The sequence below is a fragment of the Pseudonaja textilis genome, chromosome 3, assembly GCF_049901715.1.
Source record: "Pseudonaja textilis isolate UNSWEBS1 chromosome 3, rPseTex1.2, whole genome shotgun sequence".
Classification (NCBI taxonomy): Eukaryota; Metazoa; Chordata; class Lepidosauria; order Squamata; family Elapidae; genus Pseudonaja; species Pseudonaja textilis.
The window spans coordinates 157,909,746-157,935,563 of NC_141992.1; the positions used below are offsets into that span (position 1 = coordinate 157,909,746).

A 25,818-nucleotide genomic window follows, 5' to 3' on the forward strand; every position below is an offset into this window, starting at 1 on the left:
GATTCTCTCTGGCTGAAGGTTGACTCAGCCTTCCATCCTTCCGAGGTGGGTAAAATGAGGACCCAGATTGCTGGGGGCAATATCCTGACTCTTTAAACTGCTTAGAGGGGGCTGTGAAGCAGTATACAAGTCCAAGTGCTATTGCTATTGCACATCTGAATAGGGGAATTTGCTGCCATTCTTCTTTGCAAACCCACTTAAGCTCAGTCAGGTTGGATGGCAATTGTCGCCAAATGAAAGCCTGTTCCACAGAGCTCAGGACCTCAGACTGGGCTGAAGGTTCACTTTCCAACATGACAATGATTCTAAGCACACAGCCAAGATAACTTGAGAGTGGCTTAGGGGCAACTCTGTGAATGTCCTAGAGTGGCCCAGCCAGAGCCTTGATTTGAACCCTATTGAATGTCTCTGGAGGAAACTGAAAATGACTGTCCATCAATAGTCATCATCCAATCTGACTGAACTTGAAAGGATTCTCAAGGAAGAATGACATAAAATCCCACAATCCAGGTGTGCAAGAGTTTGGGGTGTCATGCCCCAAAAGACTCAAGGCTGTAATTGCAGCCAAGGGTCCTTCAACAAAGTACTGAGTGAAGGGTCTGAATGCTTATGCCAATGTGATCGTTCAGTTTTTTTTCTTTTTAATAAATTTACAGACATTTCTAAAATTCTGTTTTCATTTTATCATGATGGGGTATTGAGTATAGATTTATTAAAAAAATGAATTTCAAAAACTGTAAAAATCAGGCTGCAGCATAACAAAATTGACAAAAGTGAAGGGGTCAGAATACTTTCTGAATTCACTGTAGTTTTGCTGGTGTCCTTTTTCATTCTTTCATTCTTTAGCTTGAATAAACACTTTATTCACAAGACCCCTCCCCCACACTAAAGTATTTACATTATATTCAAAAGATGAATGAATGGTTAAAGGCGGGCTGATATCAGAGGCTTATCACATTCTGTTCCCTTTTTCTTTTATTTCTGCCTTGCACAAGTTCTCAAAAATAAATCAGGCCAATTAAGAAGTCTGGTTTCTACAGAGCCAGTTTCCCCCCAACATGGTTCACTGCTGACTTGAATTTTTACCTTGTTACAAATTCATGGACAAGAAATGACCATCCCTGCCAATCTATGATTCAATAAAACAATGTTATATGTTCTGAAAATGCAAAACCAGGTTGCTTGCTTGCTTATTTATAAATAATTCAATGTGATGAATATACCTAATACTCCTTCATTGTCCTATTTTCCCAACAAAAACAAGAAAATTAATTATTATTCAATCTACATTACATCCTCATAGTGATTTTGATAGATTATATCTGCCCCACACAAATGGGACGCAGAAATGTACTTCAAGTCAAACAAAGAAGAAAAGCATTCATTGGCTGATTATTTAGCAAACAGCCAAGAACAAGCATTGATACAAGTTAAAAATTGGAACTTACTAAAAGTGCAGGAAACATGTGACTGTCAAAATAATGTAATAAAAATACAAAGAGAAAGTGCTGGCAAGGAAAAGCATTAATGGTCAATTTCTACAAATTGAGGGGGAAATGAGGGGGAAACTATAAAGAGTTTATAACTGGCTTATAACTGGAACATTAAAAAAAGTAAAAGTTGGTTTTAGTTCTGTGAGAACAGGTTATTTGAATGAATACAATCAAGGCAAATCACATGATTCAAAATGCAAAGAAAGCAGAAAAAACACTAGATCATATACTCAGCTCATGCACGAAGATTGCATAAACTGATTATAAACAATGACATCACATTGTCAAAATGATTCACTGGAATATCTGTAAAAATCACCATGTGCCAGTAATAAAAAAAAGATGGAACATAAAGTTGAAAAGATAGCTGAAAATGAGCAAGTTAAAATACTGTGAGATTTCTGAATAGATACTGATAAAATCTTGACTCATAACATACCAAATTTAAATGTGGTTGAAAAGAAGTGTGGATAACTGATGTGGCAATACCAGGGGGTAATAGACTAGAAGGTAAAGAATTGAAGTTCATACAGTATCAAATCCAGTCTAAACATTTGGATGATTGTGCAACCATTAGGGCTAATTATCATGTGTGTTGACAAAAATATTGACAAATACCTGTTGAACTCAAGGTTTTTTACTCTCTATACAGAGCATTTATATACTGTTGCATCAGAACCATGCCAATCTTTGTAAGTTGTTTACAAAGATACTGCTTGTCACATCCGTAATAGGTCACTGATTAATGATAATCAATGAGCATCCCTATTTTTCAGAGTTGAATGCATCTGTCTGTTCATCTTATATTTTTTGAGCTGGGATGAAAGACGTCTATATGGTTCTTTAACATAGGTATTTGGTTCATGCTTTTTCAGTAGAGCAATTCCTAATATCCCATGACTATACAAATGAGTCCATCTATTCCAATTAATTTGCATGTCAATAACACTATCAAGGACTTATGACTTACCTTTTCCTTCTGAGCATACAATGTCTGGAAAAAAGACCCCGTGCAAGGAAAAACTGGGCATTTTGCAAAAAGTAGCAAACAATGAGTTTGCAATCAGTTCAGGTGAACAGAATTTTGCCTTCTATTTACAGAAGCATAAACATGGTGGGAAGTAGCTTGCCTACTCCTTCTCAGTAACAGTAACAATATATTGAATACCAATCTTTATGTAATTTTACCTAACATGAAATAAACATATAAAAATCCTGCCCTGAAATCTTATAGTTCCCTTCTACACATTCCAATGACTATATGTCTCTCTATTAAATAACAAGAGTTCAGCTCAGATCTCTGTGGAGGACTATCTGTCTCTTACTTGCAGTCTCGAGACGGGAAAAAGAAGATCACTGGTTAGTTCATGAATCTGAAACGTTCAGGGAATTCCAGTGTCTTTTCCTGAATTGTCAGGAAAAAAATCCAAAAGAAACCACTGGCAGGCCCCAAGAACACTGCAGGGATGTATCAATGAAATCACCAGGAAATGAGCTTATTTATCAATCAAAGCAGATCTTATTTCAGCTTTTTGTTCTGCAGATCAAACACAGTTAGCAAAACAAATAGCTCTTCCTATTGAGACACACAGAGAGGGCAGGGGCAATCTTCCCCTAATGCTCTTTGATATAATTACCAACTTATTTCTAGAAAACAGAGGAGCAAACTACTTATAGAGAAACCCAACACCTAAAACACCAGGTGAATCTGAAACCTAAACAAAGAGATCTGAAAAGAACAAAGACCTAGGAGGAAAAAGAAGCAGTGACATTCCCTGAGGTTATCCTGGGGCATTTATTTGGGGAAGTAGCTCTTAGCCAAGATGAAAGGTCATACTTAAGTAGAATAGACAGACTAGTCTAATAATACCTCATTAGGCTTATTTAGGTTCAAGAGGAGTAAAACTGATAAGATTTGTATTTTCATTTGCTCTGTTCCTAAAGGAAGTCCAGAAGCCATACCTGTGTACACCCACACATTTGTTCACTGAAGAGATAAGCATTGTAAGATGGTGATTTAGTTTTCCTAACCTAGTATTATAACCAGACTGAAAGAATAAACAGGGACTATTGTAGCACTACACGCATAAAAGCCAAGAGTCAAATAACTATATCACCAGTTTCAGTCATCTCCAGGAGACTTTGAACTTGAATTTCCCAAATAGCACAAATGCCTGCTTTTAAAACTGCTTCGTTTTTGTATTGTTTTACCTCTAAGGCTTTAGAGCAAGTTGGAAGGCTGTGGTTTACTTTATTTTAGTTTATTTGTTTAGTAGTTATGTGTTAACCATCTCAAAGCAATAGAAAATCATACCCTGATTTTCAGTCATTGTTGAAACTGGAGGACAATGCAAAAGTCACACAAAGAAGCTCAGTTTGCTCACCCTTAATTGGAACAATCTAATCAAATTGCCAAAACTCTACAAAGAAACACACCACAGTTTTTCCTTTGCTGGCAAATTGAAGAGGCCCCTTTACAAAATCCATGCATCCTTTCAAGAAGTCATATGAATATCAATGTATTACTGCTCAGCATATCACCAATTAAGTTCAGTGGGGCTTAAAACTAGTAAACCAGCAGTGAAATTGCTCTATGAGAAAACATATGGATTGAGAGTGAAATGGTAAGGTCTGCTACACCTCAGGCCTACTGGCTTGCATTGGTCAGGGCAGAAGCTGAGAAGGAATTATTTACCATGGGGCCCAGTCAGGAAATACTGGGGGCTTTACATCCATATTATTATGCTTCTCAATTATGCCATTATAGAAAACTTCCATGGCTTTCACCAGTAAGTTGCTAGTAATGGCAGTTTTGTGTTTGTGGAATTTCCTAACTGGAGAGGTTAGGAAATCTAGGAGGGGTGGAGAACTCTTTGCTGCTAGCAGAGCAATTCTTTACTAATGGGGAGGCTAACATAGAAAGGAGCTTCTCCCCCACTCCTATCCTCGCTTTGTCTATCAAGTTACTTCTGGATTTGCAATCTCGGAACTCAATGGGCAGCATTTATCTCAAAAAGTACAATGCTTCAAATGGCTTCACTCCAGTGTGTATTTATCTCTGAATATCTTTGACATGCAGAAGGGGAAATCAGATGAAGCAAAATAAAGCAATGAGCTATCTACACTGGATTTTTGTACCAAGAACACTCCCTCTTTTAGCCAACCCAAAGTAGATCTTAAGATTATTAATCAGAAGGTAGCTATTAAATACAAGTATCAGTTTTAACATGTTCAGTGCCTCAGGGATTCAACTGTTTGTATTTTGGAAATAAGAATGCCAATGTCATTTAGCCAAGGAAGTAATTATTTCTGTAGCTACTGTGTAATGACTACTTTAAAAGGGATGTACCTACTATAGAAGCTCATGAATTCATTGAAGTGCTTGGCTTTCATTTTGTGCTCTTTGCCATAGAGACTTTTTGGTAGGTTGAATCCATATTCCAGTATGGATGTTACAACGAATGTTATTTTAAAAATGTTTACCATGTGAGGTATTTTTATTTATAAACTAGACACCATCAATGACATTTAACTTGTTGGGAGAATATGAACATGCAGACAGTAAGAACAATCTCCCATGAAGCAAATATTACAAAATATTTTCTCAGTCCTCCTGTCAACTCTGAAGCTGACCTAGGTGAATCCAGGAACCCTGACACCTCCTTTTCTTATTTTATGTGATATTGCATGTTTATAGTAGTATACCCTTTGTAATTTAGGAATAAAGTGCCTATTCATTTGAAAGGATGGAAGATTGCTGCTAATTTCCTGGATATGTTCCCAAACATTCCAAGCATAACCATATTATTATCCACATCAATGGCATTCCTAAGCCTCAAAGGGAGTAGTGTGTTGGGAATCTATATCAACATTTTGTGTTGTAGTTCAGTAGCGAAAGAACTACAATAGGAATATGGAAATAGCTTTGCACAACTCTTAAGAAGTGGGACATCAAAGAGTTCTTGTGACCTCTCCATGTATAAGAATATGAAGCAAGATTCTTACTTGACATTGCTTCAATTCATTCTTTTGTACTGGCTACAACAATCCAAAATTCTCTAAGTGGGATGTCATCAAATGCCACAATCATATTCCCTTGCATTACCTTAACAAAATTAGATATTTTGGAATAAATAATTAAAAATATTTCCAGAAAGAAAAAGAGAGATTTCTGATGGGAGAGTTACCCTTCAGTCTACAAGATTCCTGCAAGATTTTGAGGGGAAAATTATGAGAAAATGCTAAAATCAAATGCATTTTAAGTGTTGTGAAAATAAATTTACTGTATATTTAGTGAAAGAGATCCAGTTGGTTTAGTCGTTAAGTCTAGTAATTGGGAAACCATGAGTTTTAGGGCAATAGAATGTGGGAAGGACCTTGGGAGACTGGCAAAGAGATGCTGCCAAGGCAATAGTCAGATAAAAGACAGCATAGCTCAGAGGGATAGTGGGTGGGACAGTAGCTCACTCAAGAGAAACCCTCCCTAGTTTCTCAGGTGATAAAGTATATGGGGGAAGAGAATTGTACTTCCAGACTTGAAAGATTGATGTCAACCTTACACAGTAAACCAGATAGTATCTCAACCAGATGAGCTCGTTCTAATGCTATATTCACAGAATCTTGCAAGTCTGAAAGTACATTTCTCTATCTTCTTTACCACCTGAGAAACTAGGGAGTATCTCTCCTGATCCTCTTGCCCTTTCCACTATCTCTCTGCAGGCTATGCTGTCTCTTATCTGACAGCTTCCTTGACAACATCTCTTTGCCCAGCTCTCCCCACCCCCAAGATTTCCCCCACATTCCATTACATTTAGTCCTGCCTCAGGCACAAAGCCAATTGGATGGCCTTGGGCCACTCACTCAGTCCAGGAAGCGAACAATAGCAAACCACTATCAATCTCTTGCCAAAAAAACTGCATGTGCTTGACCAGGCAGTCACTGACCCGAAGGGACACATACACAAACATATTTAGTGAGGAAGAGTGAAGCCTGAACTATATAAAAGTAAGTGTCATGAAGTTGCCTTGTAGGGCAATGCAAAATACTAATCCTCTAACACAGGGGTGTCAAACTCACATCATCATGGCAATGTCACATGATGTATCAGGATCTTTTCCCCCTTCGCTACACCGGGCATGGGTGTGGCCAGCATATGACACATCCAGCCCAGGGGCTGGGAGTTTGACAACCCTGCCCTAAAGTCTCTCTAAAGCCCCTTTTTAAAGAAAAAGTAGATCACCTTATAGGCACCTGCACAGATCCCTTTATAGGCACCTGCACAGAGATCCCCTTATAGGCACCTGCACAGAGCTGATTTTTTTTAAAAAAAAACAGAAAGGATTATATTCATGCAATAGCTTCAAAATAGATCGGAGGTGGAGAATGTAGAAAGAAAAGCTATATAATCCATACGTTGTGCTAAAAACTTTAGCTAAGTTTTTTCCTAATAAAAGGCATCTTGTTTTTATTTATTTTTTATTTATTTAGTTTAGTTTGTCAAGCCCCTATGAGAAAACAAGTATAAGTATGAACATAACATATAAACATATAACTATAAACTTTTATCCCTGACATGATAAATGCCCATCCTTCAAAAGGGTGAAGATGTTTTCCAGAGAGCAATCTGCTCTCAAAAATCATTTGGCTTGGTTAGCATGCTTTCAAAGCTGTTGGCAAAGTTAAACCAGCCATACAACTTTTCTTGGGTGGAGAATTTTGTTAATAATTAGCCTTCGGCTGTGAAACTATAGAACCACACCCGATTTGAATCTGACTTCTCTTCTTGTATCTGGAATCAAGTGAAGACTAGGACAGCCCAGTTCTGATGATTCTCATGATAAAATCTTTGCCATTATTCATGTGCAATTTATTGCCCTACATTTCAGCTGCAAATTTTAAACATTCTTCAGTAGAAGTACTATATAACTATGGTAGTAACAGTACTACCTTATGTTGAAAATGACACTTATCTTTGGGCATGCTTTTTTCTTTCTTTCAAATACCTCTTCAATGTTTCCAGACCCATCTGAACAATTTAAACTTCTGTGGCACATACTTCTGTGATAATCAAGAATACTGATGTAGAAAATGTATTTATTTGAGAAGTACCCTTGTTCTAAAATGTTATAAATAATATAGAAATCTTGTAATGAGACATTATGCAACTCATAGTACTACCATTGAATGTCTTCAAGGCATTAATCTGCTTGAAGAGGGAAACTGAAGGAACATTTACCTTTACCTATTCTAATTATGTTGCTAAATGTTCCCTGAGAAAAATGAGCAATATTGTGGTATCTATGTGGCATTCTTATTTTGTGTCAATCTCTGAGCTCATCCAAGCTGCCCCACTCACGTGGGTAAAAGGGAAAGTTTGGATTTTTTTTCCTGCTTCAATATTGCCTTGTGGTATGTCTCTGGTCTCTGGTTTTAAATTTGGGGCTAGCCTACTGCTGTGCCAGAATGGGTTTTTTTCTTCATCTTGGTTGGTTGGGAGTCTTGGTCTATGTTTATTGGTCTTGGAGTTTGCTGTGTTCTGCTTGATTGGTGTTTCTAATATTTTCTGTCTGTTTTGTGGCTTTTTTTGTCTTGATTGGCTGGCAACATTGTGTTCCTGTATTGGAGGCTTTTAGTGCGGCTTGGCTCGGAGTAAATGGACGGCTATCATTTATTAGGAAGCTAGGTTTCGTCTGGGCCCTGGTTGGGGTGTGTTTGAGCTGGAGGTATCAGGGGGGATCTGTTTGTGCCCAGGTATTTGCCTGGCTTGTGGTGTGGAGATTTGTTTGTTTGTGAGTGCAGGCTTCCAAATAATTGAGTCTGGTGGAGTCATCTCTTCTATTCATGCTTTCAGGTATTTTTTCAATCTCTATGGCTTCTCTGATAATTCTGTAGCTGGGGTTTTCTATAGTGGCTAGGATTTTGGTGCCATTGAAGTCAATGTTATGACTTGTCACTTTCCTGTGTTGGACTAGTGAGGAAGTGTGTTCCAGCTTTTTTACTGCATTTTTGTGTTCATCCAGGTTGGTACTTATTCTTCTATTGGTCTTTCCGATGTATGTGGCAGGGCATAATGCGCAGGGGACTTCATATATGCCTTGATTTTCCAGGTCAATTTTATCTTTGGGGTTTCTTAGGATGGTTGCTATTTTTCTGTCTGTTTTGAAGGCAGTCTTGATGTGATGCCTGTGTAATATTTTACTGATTTTGTCTGTAGTACCTCTTATGTAGGACAGGACAGTTCTTCCATAGGTCTGTTCATGTTCTAGGTCTCCATTATGTCTCAGTGTGTTTTTGTGGATCAGGCCTGTGATTTTGCTTTTGTGGAAGCCGTTGGCTGTCAGTACTTTAGTCAGGGTGCATAGTTCAGTCTTTATGTGTGTCTTGTCTGCCAGGCATTTGGTTCTGGCAATTAGTGTTTTGGCCACAGAGTTTATCTGTGCTGGGTGGTGGTGGGATTGCGTGTTGAGGTAGAGGTTGGTGTGTGTTTTCTTCTGGTATATGGTGTGCCCTAGTGTGCCATCTTGGAATGGTAGTTGTTTGTTTTGTTTCCATTTCCATGGTGAATTTGATTTTTGGGTGTGTGCTGTTTAGTTGTGTTAGGAAATTGTTTAGGTTTTCTTTTCCATGGGTCCAAATAACAAATGTGTCATCAATGTATCTTAGCCATAGTTTGGGTTTGTGGGTGGCATTGGCGAGGGCTCTGGGTTCTAATTCTTCCATGAACAGGTTTGCAATGACAGGTGACAGTGGTGATTCCATAGGAGCGCTTTCAATTTGCTTGTATCTTTGTCCTTTGTATATGAAATATGTGTTGGTTAAGCAGTGTGCTGCTAGTTCCATGCGGTGTTTGAATGGTTGGTATTTATTTTTGATGATTTCTAGGGTTTCTTTTATCAGGAATTGAGTGAATAGTGAAACCACGTCAAAACTTACAAGCAGATCTTTTTGTTCCACATGTAGATCTTTGATCATTTCCAAGAGGTGGTATGAGTTTTGTACATGTGAAGCTGCTGCTTCAGCATGGGGCTATAGCTGCTTTGCTAGGTATTTGGCCAGGTTTTGTAGTAGTGTTCCTATGGAGCTGACAAAAAAAATATCCACACCACAAGCCAAGCAAATGCCTGGGCACAAACAGACCCCCCCAATACCTCCAGCTCAAACACACGCCAACCAGGCACCCAGATGAAACCTAGCTTCCTAATAAATGATAGCCGTCCATTTACTCGAAGCCAAGCTGCACTCAAAGCCTCCAATACAGGAAACACAATGTTGCCAGTCGATCAAGACAAAAAAAACTACAAAACAGACAGAAGATATTAGAAACATCAATCAAGCAGAACACAGTAAACTCCAAGACCAATAAACACAGACCAAGACTCCCAACCAATCAGGATGAAGAAAAAACCATTCTGGCACAGCAGTAGGCTAGCACCAAATTTAAAACAGAAACAGCTGTGAAAGCCTGACTCACAGACGAACACAATACAGAAGCCGGATGATGGCAGATGAGATTCTGCCGAAACGTTGCTACAACTTTAAAAGCACAACTATAATGACGTGGGAAAATACCCGAACAAAGCTGAATACCATACATGTAAGAACCCACGAAAACTTAAGAAAACAGATAAGAATATATTTTGTTCGGGTATTTTCCCACATCATTATAGTTGTGCTTTTAAAGTTGTAAGTACCCGCGAAAACTGAAGAAAACATATATATATATATATATATATATATATATATATATATATATATATATATATATATATATATATATATGCAAATTCAGTCTTCTTTCTCTCCTAATGAATATAATTAGCTCCATTGCTCTGGCCACCAGCTCCAATAATATTTTTTAACAACCTTGGCTAAAAAATGTCAACTTCTTTAATGAAAATTCAAGCATATTTTGCTATGCCTTGACAATATTCCCATAAGGTAAGATAATCAAGAACAATAGTGCAACATGATACTCTGATAGAATTTATCTGGACTGTCTGTTGAATAATCAAGATAAATTTATTTCTCTAAAAGTAGCAAATTTTTGCTACATTGTTTGTAAGCTTTACCCACAAATGATTGCTAATAATTAGTTTTTAGAGGATAGTTTTATATTGCTCATTTTGTTGGTTTCATTTTTATTGGTCAATGATCGAAAGTTCTGTCTGGCTATCATTACTGTAGCTTTATTTATTTATCAAATCTATACACTGTCCACTCACTAAGTGACTCTGAGTAATTTACAAGTAAAAATCCTTAGGCTCAGTAAAATATCACGTATTACATTTTAGCATGTGCAACATCAAGTTGGGAAACTAAGATTTCATGCAGCCTTTCAATATTTTTGTATTCTCATATTCAGTTTAAATTCTTCCAAAATGAGCTGCTTATGAGTCTGTGGGACTCCATTCTCATACTATTTAAAATAAAATAATAAAAACAGGGACCCAGACCAATGATAATATCCAGGAAAGACCAGTCTATAAGTTCGGTTATTAATAAACCATTATTTTTAATACCTGTATCTTGTAAGTGATTGACAAATCAAATAAATACTAAATGCTAAATAATCTTTGACATGAGTGGCCTTTTTGTTTTATTTTTTATTTTGTTTATCATGGTTCAGGTGAAGCATTTGTAACATTTAAAATTGTACCTAAGTATTTTATTTGCTTGACCTTTTTTTGAAATGAATCTGAGATTGTGCTGTAGAGGTGCAATCATTAGAATGCGGTATTGCAGGCTAATTCTGCCCCCAGCCAGGAGTTCAATCCTGACGGGCTCATGGTTGACTCAGCCTTCCATGCTTCTGAGGATGTTAAAATGAGGACCTATATTGTTGGGGAAAATATGCCAACATTGTAAATTGTTCAGAGTGTGCTATAAAGTACTATGGAGCAGTATATAAATCTCAGTGCTATTGCTATTGTAGAGAAAGTTATAAGTAAAATCAATACCTTAAATGGAAAATAAAATACATAATTTTAACACATCAAAGCAGGTGCTTCTCTTAAAATGATTTTGCATATCTATGGGATTTAGGGTGATTTTCAGTTCTCAGAAGTTTTTAAACCTATCAAATTTGTTCCAATCAGTGCCTCAAAATTCACAAATACATTTCAAATGAGAAATAGTAATGGAAACTTCCAGTAAACAAACAGTAGCTTCTTTTGATTTTATCCCATTTCCTCCTGTTTAAACTGGTGAGTTCTCTTCTTTTTCTTTCATTCCATTCTGTAGGCATAACATCATCAAAATAACTTAGAGAATAATACACTTAAAAAAAAATCTTACTTTTGGGCAGATCATAAATAACATCTCTCTTAGAGGGTTATAATCAGTTGTTGCTGTAGCTTCATCTTTAAATTCCAGATTTTTTGTGTGGGGGGGGATTATTTTAAATGCACAGATTTGATTTGAAAGGGTAAAATGTGCACCTATATGGGCATGTAAGGATTTGTTTTCTTTGCACAGGAATATTTTATTGTTCAATGCTTTATTATTTATTTACATTTATCCTATTTATACCTCAGTATTATTTACTATTTTGATATTTTCATTTTGTTTACTTATGGTATAATTGTAAGATATTCAGAATTGTTTGGCAATTGGAATACCACTTTTTTTTTTCCTTTTTATGACCCTCTAATCTCTTTTATTGGGGGTGGAGTCAAGGCAATTGAATGGAGCTGAGCTGGCCGGATGCTCTTTCTGACGCCTACATGGAGTTTGTAGCAGATATTTTCTCCTTGCTCTCTGATAGAGAAACACCTGTCATGTCCTAGAACTGAACTCTTAACCTCAGTGTCTTCACCTCTAGGCCACCACACTGGTTGGCAATTGGAATAATACATAAGTCTATAAGTATTTATATCAAATAATAAATACCATTCCTTATTTCCAAGATTGCACAAAATCCTCAGTGAGAGTGATAAACAGATTACAGATCTGTTATTTCATGTGCAATTTTTGTAACAAATATGTGTGCCATTAAACCAGATTATTTACAGAATTATTTCTGGAAAATATTAAAAGAAACTTGAAAAAAGTCAAAGAACTTGACCTTGTTCCAATCCACAAAAATAAAGAATTTTCATTTCATTTTTTCATCATCATTTACAGGGTGTGTCAGGTTCCATTCTTTCTTTGATCCTACTCAACATCATGAAGCTGCTAGATTAGGTAATCTATCAACATAGGCTGAGGTATCATCAAAGTACAGATCATACCCAATTGTACATTTCTGTCTTGGTGATACTTGGTGATACAAGATTGCTTCCCAGAGTCTGAAAGCTGGAAGGTGCAAGTGAATATGTTCATCTCAATGCTGGCAAAACCAAGCATGTGTTAGTTTCAGTGCTCCCAAATACAGAGATTTCCTACTTTAAACTCTGAATGGGATAAACAGAGTTGGTGTGCAATTTGGGGGTCCTCTTGAACTTGTGGCTCCTTCTCAAAGAACAAGTTGCAGTCTTGGCTAAGAGGACCTTTACACAAACCCATCTTGTGCATCAATCACACCCATGGCTAGACTGGGAAGCCCTACTCATGGTCCTTCGTTAGTCAATTCTTATATTTTGAAATAAAAATATGAAACTGAATTAAATCCCTGATATCACCACTGGAAAAAAAAACTTTCTCTCATGCTGAATGCCTGAAGGACAAGAATAAAACATAGAAAGCATGGATTCTGAAATAGATTCATGAAGCCTAGACAGGTCTATAAGGAATCAGATAAGATTATAGTTCTCAAGTTGCAAATTCCTTTCAATGAAAAATCAGTATTTATGTCTATCTTTAACTTTTGGTTCTAATCCAGATATAAACAGTTTGATGTAGTGGTTAAGGTTCTGGCCTAGAAGCCAGAACACCATGAGTTCTAATCCGACCTCAGATATGAAAGTCAGCTGAGTGACTTTGAGCACTCACTCTCTCTCTCAGTCCAACCCACCTCACAGGGTGGTTCTTGTGGGGAAAATAGGAGAAGGAAGGAATATTAGATATATTCACCACCTTGAAACATTTATAAATAAAGGCAGGATGAAAATCTAACAATCAAACAATCAAAAACTATGATCACATAATCAGATTCTTGTGATATTAGTACACTGGAGAAGAACACAGCAGAATGTCATTATGTCCTATAATAATCCCATCATTTAAAAGAGACAGATATCATCATCATTTACTATTTTTGAATTTATTAAAGTTACAAACCACTTTTCAATAGAAGAGAGTAACCATAGTTCAGAGTTGAACTGCAGCATCCTTGATGCTCTCTGAGCTCAACTAAGCTCAAAGAGCATCAAGAGCTCACAAACAGATGCATCTAGATATACAAATAATTCTGTATTTTGCAAAGTCAACAAAGTGTACAACGCATACAATATAAGTAGAAAATACCACTGGTGCAATTATCATTAATGAGGATTAGCATTGAGAAATGGCAACTTGAACTATGGGAGGGACAGGTAATTGATCCCAAAATTGTATTGGATGACTTACTCTTGCAACCACTCTACATGCAAAAAATAGAAGAAAAGCAGCTTATAAAATCATCATAAGGAGACATGATGGTTTATCTGTTACATATTTATATTACTCTTCAGGCAAAGTACTAAAGTAGGTATGGCTGTAGGGCACCTCCAAGATTCACTAGAAAATTCAGTATAATGTTCATGAGTGTCAATCAAACCTGTAGTGTAACTTCAAGGATTTATCTTAAAACCTCTCCTTTCTTCAAAAACTGGGCAAAGAACTAAAAAATCCCATATCTATCTTACATCATGACTACCTTTTCTGATGTTTAGTTCCATGATGAAATTAAATGTGGGCATCTGATCCCCAAAGGTTGCCAACCATGCTGCTAGAGCAACAGTCTGCAGGTTGCATGCTTGAGGGTAACTCTCAGGTTAGGTCTCTCACTCCTTGGGTGGTCCTTTCTGTTCAGCCACAGGAAGAGAAATCTAAAATGTTGTTGACTAACTGCAACCCACAGGAATACAACTGCAAATATTTCCTTCCATTATTCATTATCATCTCACTTGGAAGTTCAATATTTCATTGACTTGGAGATCACTGAATTTAATTTGGAGATCAAATTGACATTACAAATGCATAGTTACCTAGTTTGAAGCCAATTAAATTAATCTAATGAGTTTCAATTACTAATGTGGAACATGTAAATGAAGAAACTTTTTAGTTTTATGAAAGTATCTCATAGTTGTGTTTTCTCAAGTATCTTCGTCCTCATTTCTCTATTTCCCTTTCTGGGGAGGAGATGAGGAATTCTGAATTGGGGGACAGGAATCACAGTTCTAGGCTGATTATGTAATGCAATTACTAAGCTTGAATTGATTTTTATTAGTTGGTATTTAGATCTATAAATCTATAGATTCTCATTCTTTTTTTAGAAATTCAATTTATCCTTCATTAAAAAGTTTTAAAATATGCAATATATTTAATATTTTGCCTGGTTAAAATATACATGGTTTTGACTTCCAGTTTGAGCTTCTTCGGTGACGGACGGAAATCCACGATTGTGTGCAGTTTCAATCTATGCTCGCCACTGGAGCGCCCTGAGCCAGCTGGATTTGGGGCTAAGCCATCCTGTAGAAGTGGTGAAGAGGGGGGAGACTGCCAACAGGGTCAAGGAGAGCCACATCTCTCCTCCTCAGCTGGCCATTACTCACTTTCCTGAAGGCGGTTGCAGTGGTGGTCAGAAATGGCCACCTCAAAGAAGAACTCGACCGGAAAAGAATGTGCAGGAGGAAGATAAGAAGAGAAAGTTTTGGTTGACCAGGGTAAACTGAAAAAGCAACAACATAAGGTACCCTGGAATTTGAACTATAAAAAATAACATTGTTCCCAAAGAAGACTTTGAAGCAGCGAAGGAGAGAGGAAAGGGAAAGGATTTGGCTTTTTTTCCCCCTTCCCTTCCTTATACTGACAGCTAAGAGATTTAAGTAAGAAATTGGCAAAAATCCACTTTGACATCAATAAGCATTTAAGCTGAAAATAAAATGTCAAAAGGATAATAAAGACTTTTGGATACTCAAAAACCTTTAAAAGCAGGAAAAAAGAGAAAAGGAAAGAATAAAAGGGTGGGATCTGGAAAAATGATGGAGACTGCCTGGAACTAAAAAGAACTTACAGTGAAACCTTAACAAGATTCCTAAAAGATACATTCTAACTGAAACTTTGTAACAAAATAATTGAATCCCTGGAAGAGAAAGTGGAAAAAAGAAGCAAGAAGAAACAGCTTTGGATTATGTGGATTACTTGGTGATTTTTGGATTTTTGGCTATTGGATTTAAAAGTGTTTAAAATGGCATCACTTTCAGAAGAACTGAAAATGGAACTTAAAAAACAGAAAGAAGATGCACAAGAAGGAAGAGATTCTTTTAGCTTCATATTTCAATTTTTAGAAATGGAGATCTGGAACTATGAGAAACAACAAGAAATACTTGTAGAACAAGAAGGTTGGGACAAGGAAGAAGCCATCTTTAATGATCAAGTAATTTTATGTGGAAAGGAAAGGGGGGAAAGAGAGTGAAAAGTTTAAGATTTGAAAAAACAACCAAAAAAAAGAATAGTTTGAAAAATAATTACAATATTAGGAAGCAACAAAAGAGAGGATCACAGAAGAAAGAATTAGAAGTAGACAGACGGGGGGCAAAAAGGGGAAGGAGAAGAAGAGGGGGGAGAAGGCAAGGAAAAGAAGTTATAAAGGGCAGAAACAAGATACAGAGAAACAAGGAAAATGTATAAGGATTGAAAGTATAAGCCTATTTAGAGATAATGGGTGAAAATTTAACTGAAAAGGGGATTCTGCAAAGGTACATAAGATAGTATTGTTATATTAGAAATAGAAATTTTTTTAGAAAATATGAAACAATGTGTGATTAAAATGATGGATAAAATACTTATTGTAATGGAGTGGAATGTTTGTTAAAAAATAAATGAAATAAAGTGAATGAGAGAATGAAATTAGGAAAGGATGGGGACATTTTAATTATTACTAATGATTTATAAAAATATAAGTAAAGAGAAATATGGAAAAAAAGAATAATGGAAAGTTTATAAGTGTTCACATGGAAGTATGATGTTCAATTGAAAAGAAATGTTAAAGATGTTAAGATTTTAACTAATATTAATGATAGAATTGAATTGGAATGGAATGAGTTTTTTATTTACTATTGTTTGTGTGTGTGTGTGTGTGTGTGTGTTATATATATATATATATATATATATATATATATACACACACACACACACACACACACATATACATATACATATACATATATACATATGGATCTTTGGTTATTTGGGTTTTCTCCCGCATAAAATTGGAAGTATCTAGACGACATTTCAATGAAGTCTCATTCATCATCTTCAGGCTTGTGTCTTCAGCTTTGTGCTTCTCAGAGGTCCTGTTGTTTGGCTTCGCGTTCGTGGACCACATCTCACCAGCTCAAATCCCCCAACAACTAAGACTAACCTGAGCACAACCAAGCCCCCACCTGAACAGAACACACCCCCAGCCAATCAGAACACAGCCAACCCCCAACCAATCAGAACACAGCCAAACCCCCAACCAATGAGAACACACCCCCACCCAATCAGAACAGAGCCAAGCCCATACCCAATCAAGTCACACCCCCACTAGCAGTTAAAAGGAAGAAGCAACTGCAAGCTCACATTACTCTGAGAAGCACAGAGCCGAAGACACAAGCCTGAAGATGATGAATGAGACTTCATCGAAACGTTGCCTAGATACTTCCAATCTTATGCGGGAGAAAACCCGAAATTATAACATTCAATATAGTACATAACTTCCAATCGAATTCTGCTTGGTACATTTTTAAAATACACACTATGTTCATATATGTGTGTGTGTGTGTGTGTGTGTGTGTGTGTGTGTGTGTGTGTGTGTGTATGAACATAGTGTGTATTTTAAAAATGTACCAAGCAGAATTCGATTGGAAGTTATGTACTATATTGAATGTTATAATTTTAAAGGCATAAATTGAAGTTTAAATAAGAGTTGAATGGATAAAATTAAAAGATATAAAAGTGTCATACTCCAATTAGTAACTACAGTGGAAAATTTGTTTAATGAGAAAAGATAATATGAAATTGAAACAGGACAGACAAAAGTATAAATATAATGATTGGAAAGACATTGAAACTTAGAAAAGATATATAAGAAAACCAAGGGAGGGGAAAAATTATGGAGAAAATGTTAAAATAGTAATAAGATATGGAATAGAACACAAAGATGAATATGAAATTGAGTTTGTGTCTCTGTGAAGAAGTGCTAACCCAGGATCATGCTATTCTCAAAAAAGATGTTTTATTTGTATTATGTTTTTGTGAAAACCCAAATAAAAAATTTATTTAATATATATATATATATATATATATATATATATATATATATATATTTGTTTTCTAAGTTTCGCGGTACTTACATGTATGGCATTCAGCTTTGTTCGGTATTTTCCCACGTCATTGTAGTTGTGCTTTTAAAGTTGTAGCAACGTTTGGCAGAATCTCATCTGCCATCATCAGGCTTCTGTATAGTGTTCATCTGTGAGTCAGGCTTTTATAGTGGTTTCAGATTTAAATTTGGGGCAGCCTATTGCTGTGCCAGAATGGTTTTTTCTTCATCCTGGTTGGTTGGGAGTCTTGGTCTGCATTTATTGGTCTTGGAGTTTGCTGTGTTCTGCTTGATTGGTGTTTCCAATATCTTCTGTCAGTTTTTTGGCTCTTTTTGTATCTTGATTGGCTGGCAACATTGTGTTACTTTATTGGAGGCCTTTAGTGCAGCTTGGCTCCGGGTAAATGGACGGCTATCATTAGTTAGGAAGCTAGGTTTCATCTGGGTGCCTGGTTGGGGTGTGTTTGAGCTAGAGGTATCAGGGGGGATCTGTTTGTGCCCAGGTGTTTGCCTGGCTTGTGGTGTGGAGATTTTCTTGTTTGTATGTGCAGGCTTCCAAATGATTGACAGTCTGGTGAAATCATCTCTTCTGTTCATGCTTTCTGGTCTTTTTTCAATCTCTATGGCTTCTCTGATGATTCTGTGGCTGGGGTTTTCTATAGTGGCTAGGGTTTTGGTGCCATTGAAGTTGATGCTTTGACCTGTGGCTTCCATGGAAGCACCTTATGAGCACATTAATATTGTCAAAGGAACAGTGGTTCATAACAAGAACTGGATTAGCAATGCAAAAATGTAAATTATATCTTTATTTGCAAAACAGAGTCTTGTATATCACAGCCTGTGTTTAAATCTTAAAACTTTTATCTGCCTTTTTGAGTCACCAGACTTTTGACTGGTTTTTTTTTTTCGCTTCCTTGGAAGGCACCTATTTCTGCAACAATTTCTGCAACAATTCTGTCTGGACTGAGCTTCATTGGTTCCCGTCTTGCCAGCTTCTTATAAATCTAATTAATCTTATAAATCTAAAAGGTGTTTTAAAGTCTTTATAATCTCCATGCTATAAAAAGGCTATTGAGGCAAGCAACTTCTATTGCCATAGGAGTTCCCTATCATGAATTAGTGGATTCATTATAGATTTAGTTCCATATTATTTATCTAGGCTTTTTTGCTGTATGATCTGCTGTACAATCTGCTGTACAATCTGCCCAGGTACCATTGGTTTTCAGCCTACCAATCCTTCATTCCTCATTCCTTGACCAATAAGGCTGTAGTTCCCCTGAAGATTAAGCTTCCTCAATTCCTGAAAGCAGATCCAGACTCTAAAGAGAAGGGTATCCATTCTTGGTCATAAGTACTGGCATAAACATTGGCATATATGTTGCCTTGATTCTCACTGTGTATATTTATGTGACTAATTGCCACTTGATTCAAGCAATTGACAGAACAGTCAAGCCCTCTTGAAAGAGTTTCACCACCCAAAGGAACTGAATGAATCAAGCAATAATTGACATAATCCCATTTCTGAATGCAAATAGGCACTTGCCTAAAACTATTGACCAATGTTGGCAGCCCACATACTACACAGTGCTTTGTAGGCTGAATCAAACCTGTTTAGTTGGTAAAAGCACTCTGCTAGCTATATGGAAAAAGACAACTATATTTGGAACATCTTGAGTAGCAACCTAGGATGAACAGAGTAGTGACCTTTTCACTGTTGCATATGTGAACAAAATAATGGATCAGCATTATTTTGTGAACAGAAATTAGTATATTTGTCTCAGGGATACACTAAAACTTCATCCCTGCTCTTCACAGGGAATACAATCCAATTCAGAGTCAAAGAGTTATACACTTTCCAGTGCTGTAAACTGCCAATAGACAGTTCCTTTGTTTCAGTACATCATATCCATTACAATGTCTATCTAGTTGTCTATGTCCCAAAGGTGCTTTCTTTTGAAAGAAAGATCTTAGGGACATACCCAGCTAGTGATGAGAGTTTTTGTCTAGAGTTTTTGTCTGATGTTATCTAGAGTTTTCATGTAGTTATTAAACAACAGAACAGATTCCCATGGGACCCTCTTAGCCTAGGAGTAAGAGGAATGGGTAGAGGTTGCTTGGTCATCATTTGGAGTTTCCTTGGAAACAGGAATGGAATCACTAAAAACACAAACTCATATTCCATTGCTAGATATAATACTATGATCAATTATATAACAAATAATAAAGCTTCCAAATGGAGAACTATCATCTTTAGAACAGGTTGTACCATGCCTCTTTTAATACATGGAACTGAGATGTTGGAAGAGATACAAAATCAAGATTTAAGGATTTATCAGTCATTGCAATAAGGGTTGCATCAAATTCCACACAGAATTTGAATGGCATTTATCTCAAAGGGCTTAGTAGATACATCAGTGGATGGTTGAAGACAGAACCATCATTTCTTGAGCTGGGTGGAAGGGGGTTTCCTCACAGAGTCACAGCCACACTTTTGACACAATACTCAATGAGCTTGTGGGTGAGAAGTTAGCACTAATATAGCAAAATTTCATCTCTAGAGTTTTAATTTTTGACCGGGAGTTCTGGAATTATTTTTTAAAAAACTAACAAGTTCCAGGGCCTAAAACGTTTGAAAATCTCTGCTCTAGTCTTTCTACCACTCATTTTATCATTTGACATTGCTTCAAAAAAAACAAAAGTCATTCCATGTTCTAGCATTTAGGGATAACTGAGTACTTTCTATATCTTCTTCTTTAATAGGACAAGAATTTCCACAATTCCTTATCCCTACAACAGGGAGGGACTGTCACTAGCAGGGTATATGAGAATTTCTTCATGTGAACTGAGAGACAAAATCAGTCATTGTTGCAGCTTGTCCTGTAAAACAATCTGTGAATTAGGTAGAGGTGTGGCTAAAATGCTTGCAGGCCAGAAAGTTTAAAAGATGGGGCAGGAGGGGGGAAATTTCCAAATATTTACTTTTAAAAGAATTATGGAATAGCAAAATGTTTCATTTCTACATTCTATTTTTCAAAATAATGATTGTAGCCATGGGCAAACAATTTATGTATCCTTAGTCCCTTCTTTCTGAAGCTCCCAGAGACCTTGTAGCATCCACAAGAGGGTGGTGGAGAGAGAAAGATAAAACAGTAGAAGTTGTATTGTGATACAAGCCGAACCTTTTTTGCATGTGTCCTTGACAAAAGGGCTGGAATTTGCCTCACAAGGCCAGTTCTGCTGTGTTGATTTTTTTATTTACACACATATCCCCCGTTCTGAACATTATATTAAAGAAATTCAGTAGCAGATTGCCTACTTGTTTATTATTTTTAATAGACAGTATAATAATCATATTAAGCTTCTAATAGGTATATCTTGTTTATTAAACATCTAATAAACTTGGATTATTTTACTCTCTATTCTCAAAACAAGCAAAAAAAAAGACTGAAGATTCCATCTCACTTCTTCTAATGGCCATCCATCTGCTGTTCTAGGTGGTTTAAAAATGTAGCTAAAATGTACTCTTGGACCACAAACGGTTCTTTGGGTATGGTTTAATCCAGTCCCATGTCACATTGGCAAATAAATGCTTGAAACAGATCTCACGTGTACAGCTCCAGCATAAAATTTAGTATATGCTAATATTATTTGATGACAGATACATTAATTAATGTAAACATTTAGGAACAAATGTTTTATGTTCTTCAGAATTAGAAAAACGTTGGGGAGGATGCCCACCTTTTTCCCAATGGATTTCCATCTAGGGAATCCATAGAATGACAAGAATCAAGTTTGGTGGTATCATCAGGATATACACATTCCCCTCTCTGTGTGAGCACAAAGTTCATCTGATAACGGAGTTACTGAATCCTTTGCTTAGAAGTTGAATAAATTGAGGCAAAAGTGATTCATGGTTCTTCAATAAACAAAATGTTGTCAGATAAAGTAGTCTATCTCCCATGATTTTGGGCAAGGGTATAAAGTTTCTTCAGGGGATCTTCTTGTATTGGCTCTCTATTCTTATCTCACTGTCATCTTGACATTAGTGCCTTAGCATATGGCCACCAGCTAATCATCACCATCTATCTGGGTCCTCCAATTTGTGGAAATTGAATCCGTCTTCCAGATTCTACTCTTAATGACATCACAATCATGTGGTGGCCAAAAAAGAAAAGAGGGCATCCCTCAAACTCCAGGATAGAATAGTTAGGATAATTCCCACCTTTATAGTTGTATAACATAAAACAACAACAGTGCTGAGCTACTGTTAAAGTAGAAAAAATGGCTGCTTACTGTACTTTAATGTTCTTAAGACTTTACAACTATTTTCCCAAATTAGTGCACTCTAGTTGTACTGCAATTCCAAAAGATGTCAGCAAGGGACAGTGGGATTTGTGACCACCATATTTCAAGAAAAAAGTTTATAAAGTCTGTTTAACAATGTAGACTCTATCTCAATGGTTCATAACTTGATACCCAAAGAGAGCTGGAGGTTAATGACACTAAAATAGCAGACAAAACCTAGTTCCTGCAATCAAGGTCACAAGTATCACATGTCTGTTAAAAGCGGGGAAAGCTTTGATTTCTCATTTGCACTTAGTATTCCAATTGTCAACCCTGAAGCTGTGATGTCATCAGGCCATCAGACAGAGCCTTGATTGGACCACGTGACTCTGATGTCACATGGTCCAATCAAGAGAGGGTATCCTGGGCCCAGAGTCACATACTGTCCTGAAGAACTTCCAAACCTTTTGCCAAATTGTAAAATGAATGTGATGTTAGGAAAAAATGTTATTGAATACATGACTGGAGAGGAATCATATTCATTATATTTAACTTTAGTTGAACTTAAATGTAAAGAAAATGAAATAAGATTGAATTTTTGTTGATGCTCCACTGACTAGTTTTTGGAGGACATAATTCTCAAAAGCCAGGTGGTGAACCCATGGCCTATGAGAAAGGTTTAAAAATGTTGTAGTTTTATAGCTAGGAAGGCTATGTAATACTTCCAGAGTCAGTTCTAAAAACAGTCAAAAAATGTTTCAGAGCATGTAGGAACACAAATTTAGGACTTATCTACAGCCCTTTAAAGCAGCCACATCTTTTCCTGGGATCATCTGGTTGCTTTAACATTTGTCATATAATCTTGAAAAAAGTGGCTGTTTTAGAATGTTGCAAACAGTCTCATCTGCTCTATATCTTTTTGGAACTGGATCTGAAGCACTATATAATCCACATGAAAACTACTCAATAATAAAATTTTAGAATTCCTGCCTCTCATTTATTTACAACTTACTTGATTCTTTCATTAACTGAAAAGTGAGGTACAAGTGCTAGACAGTCCCTTTTTTAAAAAATGTAGTAGCAGAATATTTCAACCAATTAATTGAAGCTTATATCTTTCTTTTCATTGAGGAAGTTCAAAGAGGGACACTGCAAAAACCATGACGGATCTGTCTAGCACACACATGACAGAATAATATCACAGTTCACTCAACACCAACTCAAAATGCTGTGTCTTACTGCTAGGTGCACAAATGATTCTTCCTGTCTCATCCGGGGAAGATCCAATAAAGTTTTGACTCAGGTGGGTCACACCTCCATTTAAGCCTTAAGAAGTCCCATTGCAAGTTGATTCATAGGACATCTCAAGACTGCTTCTCATATGAGCTGTATGACAACATGGGGGAACTCCCCCAAATGACTCTCACCTCTAAAAATTCACATGCGAGAAGGTGACCAAGTATGCAATGTATTCTTCTTCAAGAAAGAGTCAATAATTCAAAGGAAGACAAAGAATTTGAGACTGTATTCTTCTGCATTTCAAGAGCATCTCTGTATTTTGAATGATAAAAATACCATGCCAAGTAATCTTAAATAAAATCATGCATATAGATATTTTAGACTGGACTTAAAATAAATTGTTACCTATAAGTTCACAAAGAAACATCTTGTTCAAAACCATCCACAAATTTTAAGAAACGATATTGTAATTTACACCCAATATCTCATTGCCAAATGTTGGTCATCATCCAACTCCAATCATATTAATTTGTGTTCATTTTTATTAATTAATTTATTTGTATTAAACATATTTTCACATCAATAAAATGTCGTTATGATTTACATGATTAAAATAAAAAACTAATACATTATTTATTATAACAACAAGCAGTATTATAAAAATAAAATCCAGTGGAAGTATAAATCTAATTAATTCTCAGAGGTTTCATTTGCCTGACTTCATAAAGCCAGAAAGGAATTTTCTTTCCTTTTCTGTGTCCCCTCCCCATCCTTTCTTTTTTTGAAGCATCGATGGAAAAGGTCCTATTCCTAATAAAGTTTTACTTAAGGTATATTACATTAGATTGGATGACTTTAAAAAATGTGTCCAATTATGTTAAAAGAAGTTTAAAAGACAACAGTAGTTAGATAAGCATCTCCAAAATTAGTGCCCTCTGTTCCAGGAGCTATTATGCAAAATAGCTAGAGGGACTGCACTAAATATGTAAATATGTAAATAGATGTAAACTCAGTACATAACTTATATTCCTAGTTTTATTTGAATATAACATAATACATTATGATATTTTCATTAAAAGTGTGGATCCCATTCAAATCATTTGGTGACAATATGTAGCACCTACGTTTCTGTGACTGTTATTACAATTTCTCTTTGTCCTCCTTCCTGCAGATTCCTAAATACTCTGTGAAAACTAGTTGGACAGAAGGAAACTTAACAAAAGGATGCCAAATGTTTATCCAGGATAGGGAATATTTCGATTTCAAATAGCATTAATCAAATAACCTTTAATGACATTTTCATGCATAAGCCTTTTTGAGGGAAGATATACAGGCAATCCTCGGACAGCCCAGAGTTTCTGTTGTAGCCAGCTGTTGTTAAGTGAGTCATTAGCATGATTATTAAATGAATCACTGTAGTTATTAAATGCATCACATGGTTACTAAGCATTTCTAGGTTCACCCATTGACTTTGCTAATCAGAAACTTGCTGGGAATATTGTAAAAAAAAACAAAAACCCTGGACACTGAAACTATCATAAATGCATGCCAGTTGCCAAATGACTGAATGTGACGTGGTGATGCTGTAATGGTTCTAAGCGTAAAGGTTGGTCATAAGCCATTTTTTCAGTGTTATTTGTAACTTCAAATGGTCACTAAAGGAATGGTTATACATTAAGACTACCTGTATGTTGTTTTTGGATCATTTATAATAGTTTCTAAATAATCAGTTGCTATGATGGTGTTATTTGATGTGTAAGGATATAATTTTCCAGTATAAAAAGACCAAATGGTTCCAAATAAAACCTTGTCTTAATAACCATCGATCAGGGATATCCAGCTCAATAAAAGTTCATTTCATATGCTTTAACAAGGCAGAGGGCCAATTTATTGGTCTGATTTGTGTTCATTGTTTTAATCCAGCAGAAAAAAATAGGGACCACTTTGGTGGGAAGGTAACAGCATTCCGTGCACCTTCAGCATTTAGTCATGCTGGCCACATGACCACGGAGATGTCTTTGGACAGTGCTGTCTCTTCAGCTTTGTAACAGAGATGAGCACCACCCCCTAGAGCCAGAAAGGACTAGCGTGTATGTGCGAGGGGAACCTTTATTTTATATTATATTAGTCAAGTCACATTTGGAATACTGTGTCCAGTTCTGGTCACCACAATACACACAAAAAAAGATTAATTGGGCCTAGTAAAAGTCCAGGAAAGAGCAACAAAGATTATAAGAGTTCTGGAGGCTAAATTGTATGATAAACAGCTAAAGGATCTAGGTATGTTAGGAACTAGGTATGAAGAGAAGGCTTAGGGGAAACATGACAGCAATCTTCAATACTTGAAGGGTGTCACAG

At 36.4% G+C, this 25,818-nt stretch overlaps 1 long non-coding RNA gene across 1 annotated transcript in view; it reads right to left on the minus strand.

Annotated features, from left to right (window-relative positions):
* The window catches only part of LOC148126371 (uncharacterized), a 71,153-nt gene that overhangs the window by 5,730 nt on the left and 39,605 nt on the right, over window positions 1–25,818 (minus strand). The window contains exon 3 of the long non-coding RNA XR_015743187.1: window positions 23,461–23,772. This is a non-coding gene — a long non-coding RNA (uncharacterized LOC148126371). The remainder of the gene's footprint in view (window positions 1–23,460; window positions 23,773–25,818) is intronic.